Source organism: Numida meleagris, chromosome 4 (assembly GCF_002078875.1).
Source record: "Numida meleagris isolate 19003 breed g44 Domestic line chromosome 4, NumMel1.0, whole genome shotgun sequence".
NCBI classification, from domain to species: domain Eukaryota; kingdom Metazoa; phylum Chordata; class Aves; order Galliformes; family Numididae; genus Numida; species Numida meleagris.
In genome coordinates, this window is record NC_034412.1 from 7,057,769 (window position 1) to 7,065,944 (window position 8,176).

The 8,176-nt window shown below is 39.8% G+C and overlaps 2 long non-coding RNA genes across 2 annotated transcripts in view; one reads left to right on the plus strand and one right to left on the minus strand.

Annotated features, from left to right (window-relative positions):
- LOC110398516 overlaps nucleotides 1-3,511 on the plus strand; it is a 45,930-nt gene extending 42,419 nt beyond the window's left edge. The window contains exon 3 of the long non-coding RNA XR_002438429.1: nucleotides 1,789-3,511. This is a non-coding gene — a long non-coding RNA (uncharacterized LOC110398516). The remainder of the gene's footprint in view (nucleotides 1-1,788) is intronic.
- LOC110398517 overlaps nucleotides 1-8,155 on the minus strand; it is a 36,277-nt gene extending 28,122 nt beyond the window's left edge. Inside the window, exons 1-2 of the long non-coding RNA XR_002438431.1 lie at nucleotides 5,264-8,155; nucleotides 3,508-4,972 (exon numbers count right to left, since the gene is read on the minus strand). This is a non-coding gene — a long non-coding RNA (uncharacterized LOC110398517). The remainder of the gene's footprint in view (nucleotides 1-3,507; nucleotides 4,973-5,263) is intronic.

Below are 8,176 nucleotides of genomic sequence, written 5' to 3' on the forward strand. Positions count from 1 at the left end.
TAAATTAATTAGCACGATAGAGACAATAATGAAAGATTCCATTTCAAACAACAGACATGAAATTTTGAGGAATTTTCAAACATTCAAAAGTATAAATGGCAGCCTTATTTGTTTGTGTAAATGAACCCACCAGTGAAGCCATGTACAAGATTAACCGCTTTATCTACACCAGAGATGTGACTTACAACAGTGTTATTACTAGCTTTCTTCCAGGATACTTGGCCACCTCATCCCCGAGAGGCCAATCACAACTAGACAAGGGCAGATTACAGATCTGCTGTACACAATCCTTGCTTTTTCTTAGATAGCTAAGGTTACTCTTGGCAACGAGGAGATGATGAGTTGACACCCATCATCTAAGAAAAGAAACCATTAGTTTACTCAGAAGGCTGATACAAAGCTTCCAGATGGGAACAGTTTTCTGTCACTATCTATCAAGACTAGAGTACAACTACACAGCCTCCCGTGACATCAATTCTATGCTGAGAGCACAGCAGCCTTAAAAACCACTGAAGAGCCATTTACTTGTAAGGTATAACATCTGGCGGGGGTTAAAATTGTTAAGGAAATGCTTAACTCTGCATTGAGTTGGCAGATTCTTAGGCTTAGATCACAGAAAAAAAACATTAGCAGTGAAAGTCCACAAGATTTATCCTAATTTTTCAGATTACTTCTTCAGAAACTGTCCTTTTGAACTGCTCTTCAACAGAAGAACAAATGTGTAGACTTCAATGCTTAATAAAGCTAAAAGCTTCTCCCTGGGGTAATTGAAATTTTTCTATCAAAGTGTAGATAGACCTGGTTGCAGCTGCAACAAAGAAGAAACATATAAAGCCAAGTGGAAAGCAGTTAGACAGCATTGGTGGTGTAGGACCATTGAACATGGTCTTGCTAATTGGAATCTATAGCACAGGACATTCAACTACATGCTGGGCAAATGACCCTGAAAGTTTCAAGTCTATCTAGTATAAAAAAAAAAAGTTCAGATGTAAAAATAATCATACGAATGATGGATTCTGTATTCTTGAATGGGCATAACCAACCAGAGATCTGGGTATCTGGCAAATTTCTTTTTTAAATAAGGCCCTTTGAGTCCCATATATGCATCTACTTTGACAAGCATTTCAAAACCTGTCTGCTAATAATTTCACACAGAGCTTCCAGAGAAGCAATGTTCAAAAGAATGAAAGTAATGAAACACAGCAAAGTTTTACATTTTTATTTCTGTACTTTGGGAAAATTCCTATTGAAGACAGAAGGCAGTACAAATTGGAATTTCTTTACTGCCAACAAAAATGTGTGACTCTTGATCTAATGAAAAATTAGAGAGATTGAAAAGCAGAAGTAGACTCAGGAAGGATTTCAGTTACAGCAGGATGCAGCCCTTATCGCATTTGTAGTTTGAACTGTGATCTCTAAGGAAAGCTAAATTGCTCCAGAGTGTGGAATTTAGGGTATCTGAGACTTTTTTTTTTCCGAGGAACAAGTATGGGAAGCAAAGGCATCAGAATTCATTGTTATGTGTTTAGAAAACATAATTTAAAATAAAACGCTGTTTAATGATGACAGTGTTCAATTCTTAAAGCATCAGACATGTAAATTAAAAATTGTTCAAAATGTTTCCATAAACTGGAACTTTTGAATTTTGTCAGTGATTTGAGCCCTGGAATCTGATTTGGATAAGTATAATCTTTATACAGAAAAAGCCTTTGTATTATTTTGATTGCTGTTGGTATGCAAAGATTCATTGGCTTAAAAACTAAAGTGGCATTCTCACACTCCCTGTAGCTCTGTGAGCACTGAAGTATTTATGGGAAGTGAAACAGCTTCTACAGACAGCAGTGGAATTACATCTCTACTTCACAATCTGCTAACATACAAGGATGTCAGCACAAGCTACCCAGGGCTCTGGAAACACTTCTGCCATGTTTGTCTGGTGCTACATGGAGGGTAAGTGCCCCACTGGAGGACAGGCTACCTTAGCTTGGGTGCAGCTCTATGTTACATGGCTGCATTGCTTCCCATGCAAATGCTGCCACATTCAGAGCTCAGTTTGGTATCTTGACACAATGCAACATTGCGTGGGGCAGACAACCACACAACCTCAGCAAATTCGTGCTCCAGGACAGGCAAGAAATAGATTTGACCTAGGACTTCCCGAATACCAGTGAACATTGTTATATATTAATTAGTCTTGTGGGTTTATACTATTGTCTTCAATCATCTCTTACATTATTTTTAGTGGGAAAAACCATGTGAATGTCAGAGTTGACAGTCATGTATTTTCATGTATGGTGCCAAACTGTTCTTTTCTCTCTTGCCTTTCCTCACCTATCACCCATTTTATCATTCTATCTTTGTCTCTTTCCTCTTCTTTTTCACTCATGTTTCTTTCTGTCTTCATCAAAACCTAAAATTTGAACCTTTCTTCTGCTGTTTCTGACTTTTCTCTATCTATCTCCTTGTCTCTATTTCTTTTCTTCCATATTTCATCTGTTTGCGTTAATCCTCAGCCGCTCCTTTAGATAGTTCTTGAACATACTTAGTTTCTGACAATTGCCCATTTCTTCCCCACTGCCAGAAGCAGCATCTGAACTGCTGAGAAGAGCTCCTTTCAGAGGTACCAACTCAATACAGCAGGAGATAGCCAGGGCTGGAGGTATCACTGCACTGTCTGAGGCTTGAACAAGTGGGCACGTTCAGTCGTGGAACACAGTAGAAAGAGCAGGTTGAAGCACCCTCAGTTTTTAGGGCTCAGATGATGAGTCTTGTAGCAATCAATCACTGGTGAAATTAGGAAATGCTATGTCTAATATGCCAGGCAATCTGGAGCATTTGCTATCAAGGTATCAAACATTAAAAAAAAAAAGCAGAATTATGCCAAAAGCATGATGTTCTGAGCACTTATGCAGTAATGTTATTGACAAGATCAAAAGGATGGTCAGTTTCCTGGTATTTATCAGACCTGTCTACCTTTATCACCAAAGTAGCTTCATGAGTTCCCTTTCTTATCTCAACAGATAGGCAGTGTGAGAAAATGCTATTAACGGAACAGTATTTTTAGAGAGATGAAAAAAAGAGGAAAGCAAGTTCAGATTTAATCCTCGCCCCTCCTCTGTTGTATATATGAACATGTGTACTACAGTAAGGTCATCTGAGTTGTGAGAGCAATCACAAAAGCCACAGAAAACACATTTTAACTTCTTGCTAACTCATTTTTCTGAAATTGTATCTGTTTCATACTGCCTCATTGTATCTAGCAGTATAGCAGGGTTTCAGGTAATGCACATTTATGTGGTATCTATTACTAGCTGTGTCTTGCAAACAACAAAGTATGCATATGTGCATGCTTGTTCTAAGTATTAGTATCTAATTTCTTAAGGACAGAAACTACCAACTAAAATAATAGTTAATTAAAAGTTCTGCTGAGTGAGTTGAATACAATCCTTTTTTGGAGAACAATTGCTGAGATCCTGACATTAATGTTTCTGTGTTCTTAATGCTTACCTTTGCTCTTAGGGCAGTGGGTCTTGTCATGTCAAAACAAGGGTAGCGTAGCATACTTGTCTGAGGTTAAACAAGCAAAACTACCAGGAGTAATGTAAAAATGGTATTTTCCTTTCCTGGTTTCTTTTGAAAGTATTCAGAAGACAAAAATGATTCATTTGTGTTCGTGTGGGTACCTGCCGTGATAGGAAGGATAAACCACTTAACACTTGGAGATCAGAACTTCTAGGCATGGATACCTGAAGCTCCTACTATGACACACCATTACTTCACTGTGACCTCACACAAATGCAGTGGTACCTCTCTGGCAGCACAGTGCACTTCACTTCATGGCTTGGAACAAAGTCAAGCACAAGCTAGGCTATTTTTGATCAGCTGCATTCATACTAGCATTTGAAAGTGGTAGAATCAAAGTGATAATGGGATTAGCAAACCAAGCCAACCCCGTGAAAAGTTGTTCTGTGAATGGATGAGCTTCAGACCATTGCACAAAGTCCATTAAGCAGCAGTGTTCTCATTTGAGTTCATTAAAATTTCAGTGAAGTGATTCTGCATTTTCTTTGCATTGTGCCAGAATGAACATTGTGCACAACAGCAGGTGTTGTCTACTGTTTCTCTTTGCTTTTAGAACGACATCAAACTTTTAGTTCTATTTTGCTTACTTTCCCATGCTGCTACTGAAAAAATAGGAACACCAGCCAAGCACTGGTAAGCCAGAGGTTCATCCAGTGTGAAAAAAAAAAAAATGATGTTCACATGTCATAATTCAGTGTAAAATTTCTTTTCACATAGTGGTTTGCTGCCTAGATGTATATTTTTCTTCTGCTGAGCATGCATATTATCTTGTAGATTTTGAACAAATGAAACCTGAGTCATGTTTACTCATCGTTACTTCAGCAGAAATACAGAGTGTAGTCAAAAATGATTTTCTTTCAGCGTAGGTTCTTGATGTCTTCCCTATGTAATTTAATTACTTTGGTGACAGTGCAGTAACAGGAGGCAGAGTGTAGCGGTAAATGCCTACTGCATTCTGTGAATTATTTACATGCTTTATCCTACTAAACAGAGGGAATTTTTAACCCTTTATCTGTGGAACATTTTAAGTTCACTGTGTCTAGACACAGAAAGATAAATGTGAATGCTGTAAGCCGCAATACACACAAAATAAACCAGCTCCAAAGACTCTTCCTTTCAAGATAAGTCTAAGTATGAATGCTTATTTACAAAAATAGGAACACTTACTATTTCTCCTTTCTCTGATGTCTATACCAGTCAGAGAGTTTAAAGCTGCACTACACAAAAATGTTTTTACATACACTCACTTAGCAACACCTTTTGTGGATCCTATTTTCAGAAGCGGTGTCTGCTTACAGTTCTTGCAGATGTATCTGGGCATGGCACATGCTAACCTCCAGACAGCTATTCATTCATTTGTAAAGGTCAGGAATGCATTTGTAAAAGGCTGCTGAAAAAAAATAGTAGAGATTCCTCTTTATCTCAGTATTCAAATAGTGCAAAAATTACAGTGAAGGACAAAAAAAACCCCAAAACTCTCCTTTTGGAGTTTTCTTTCCTTTTTTTTTTTTTTTTTTTTTTAATAACAAACCACTGGCCCTCTATACAGCTGCAGCCCAAGAAGACAATCTCAGTTGAGACCATGTGTTTTAATATGAGCTTTGGGCAATGAAAAAATTAGATGCCCTGATTTAATTGCACAGTTCTACTGGAGTTGAATTTACATGTCTCCAATACTTACCACATTATGAGGAACAAAGAAAATCTACATGTAAACAAGTAAACTCCACACACTTGAAGCATATTACTTTTCAAAAGAACTTCTTCCAAGCCTACTGCTGAGTTGTAATGTCTTTTTACCATTTGATAAAATGTAAGAGGCCAGTATGATCTTATCTCATAATATCTTTCAAGTATTCATCTGTATTGCCTGTCTCCACTGGGGATGGGGGATGCATGGCAATTTACAGAGGATCTGAGTGCTGCCAGTTGTCTAAGCTTCTGCTAAGTTTGGAAATCTGAATGGATGTCTCTTGTAGGTATCAGCCTTCTGCCAAAATTTCGGAATGAACAACTAATCAAAGTGGCTTTTACCCACTTAAAGGTGGACCTAGACTTTTTTATGATTATATTTTTGTGACACAGGCTGCTAAGTATCAGCATTTTTGCCTCATTGAATAAAATGTAAAACCCACGTACACTCTGGGTTTGTAAATGAAGGTAAAAGTGTGAATTTATTTGACCTTTGTTTTTGCCCAACTTTTTTTCACAAAATCTCCTAAGAACTTATGTTTCAGGGGTTTTACTTTACTGAAGGATAAAGAATATGTCCAGTAAAACACAACAGTACTCCTTGCTTTGGTAACAGCAAAGACACTAAACTTAATTTGCACTGGAATAACTGATTAGTTAAAACGAAAAAAGAAAGGCAAAATTAAATTATCAAATTATCAGCCTACTAATAAGTTAAGAGGGCTATCAATTTGTGTATCCTTCCATACCCAAATATAATCTTAGTTTAAAAGATCACTGTTCTGAGGGATTACGTTGTTGACTCCATAGTCATCTCAATCTTGCCTGGGACACTGGAACCAGCAACAACTTTCCTATTTTTGGCTAAAATGAACATGTAACATTCTCATGTCACAAGGGTCTGAGAATGACAACTCTGTTCTGACTTTCAGTTTCACAGACAATAGGACTTCCATGAATTTATTTATTTACGAACTAGAGCACGGACAATCCTTATTTTAAAATTGCTAGTGACACAAATTTAAAGTCTTTTGGAAAAGGCTGTAAGTTGCTATTATCAGAGGACTCTGAGTTGTCATACCTGAGTAGATATAAGATTCTCCTTTTTAATATTTCAGTAAATAATTAATTTAATTTAGTAGTTACTTCTAATTTACATTAAGTGAAAACTTAGGCTCAGAACTTCATTGTCTCCAACTCGGATGATGTGCCCCAAACTATTATGGCCCGCAACCTAGAAACAGCTCTCTTCTACCCCTATTTTCACCTAAGTGTAGCAATGTGCTTCAGTATTAATTTGTAAACAACCCCGTCCCTTTAACTGCTACCACATGCATGCTTTCAGAAAAACAAATTTTATCAGGCAAATTTGGATGCATATTGCTTTGGCTTAAGCCAATTCTTGTTATCATTAATGACCAGAACCGTACTCTGCACTGCAAATATGGACACCCAACCAGCTCACGCAGTTCTGAAATTATGCTATTGGTTGTTTTTTTTTATGTGTCCTGTTTTGACTCCTGAGGACAGCAGCGAATGGATTTTTTTTTTCATTTATTTTTGCCTGGTTTTGTTTTGTTTTGTTTTTTAACCCTGAATGCCTTTTTTAACATCTGACATTAAGACAACATCTCTTGGAAGTTGAATAAGCCAATCTCAGGCTATTCAGTCTTGGGGCAATGACAACTTGTGCCAAAGAATTTTTGCAGCACAACTGCTTGCTTCATACTATTGGCTTCCAGATTTTATTCTGGAAAGCCCTGAGGGCCTTTTACCAGCAGAAAAGAAGAGCACTTACTTTTTTTTTGCATGAAGCTTTCTCTTACTCTCTTACATGTGGCCTGGGCATAAGTGACAGAACGAACTGTAGGGAATTTCAAAAGATTTCAGAAGTATTTATAATAAAATGTACCTTTCAACATTCCGGTGGAATAAGTATGATGCAGGAGTGAGAATATTTGGGCACACGGAATGGGAAAAGAGTAGATAATATAATTGCTTTTTTTTGTTAGCATTACCTCATACCCAAAGATATGAGCTAGAGTGGAGAAAGTGTGCTGTCCTCTGGAAGTAGCAAAGCCTTTTTATTTGTTGTTCTTGTTTTTATCCCCCCATTAATTTGTGTATCATTTCCCTTCATGTTTCACCACAGTGTCCCATAGCTCGGTGCTGTCTGTGGAGACCATGGCTTAGCTGCACCCATCTCCATTTCTCCCCAACCCTCCCCAAGCCACTCCCTGGCCACAGAGTGGTAAATGGCGGCTTATGGCGGTAGGGTTAGCTGGGACACCCAAGCCAAGTGGATTAAAAGTGTCATTATTGATATTTAAAACCACAGCAAAAAGCAGATGCGTTTGGCAGGCACGGGCCTTCCATCCAACCCTGCATGACTAAGCTAATGTACAGCGCTGAGCTCATGGCAGAATCTGGGACTGATTCTGCAATGAGGGACACCGAGCGGCGCAAGCAGGCGTTTATACGTGTATATTTATACATGTTTTATTGTGCTTTTCCTGCAGCACGGGGGAGGGCGCGGCCTGCGGCTGCCCCCCCTGACGGTCTCCGTGCCCGGGAGGGACAAAGGCGGCGGCGCCACGCGCCGGGGAGCGGGGCGGGAGCGGGGGGAGGCAAGCGGCGCTGCGGCCCGGCCTTCCGCATCGGTACTCGCTACAAAAAGGACACCACACAAAACACCGCATTTTCCCCGCAGCGCTGACTGCGGCCCGCACGGCCCGAACCGCCGCTTCCGCCATTTGCGCACCGCGGCGGCTCCAGGGCGTGGCTGCGGGGCCACCTGCGGCCCGGGAAGGCGGGAGAGCCCAGCCCCCTCAGCGCCCTCAGCGCGGCGCGGGGCCGGACCCGGCCGCTCCCATCCCCTGGCGGTGTGCGGGGGGGGGAAGCG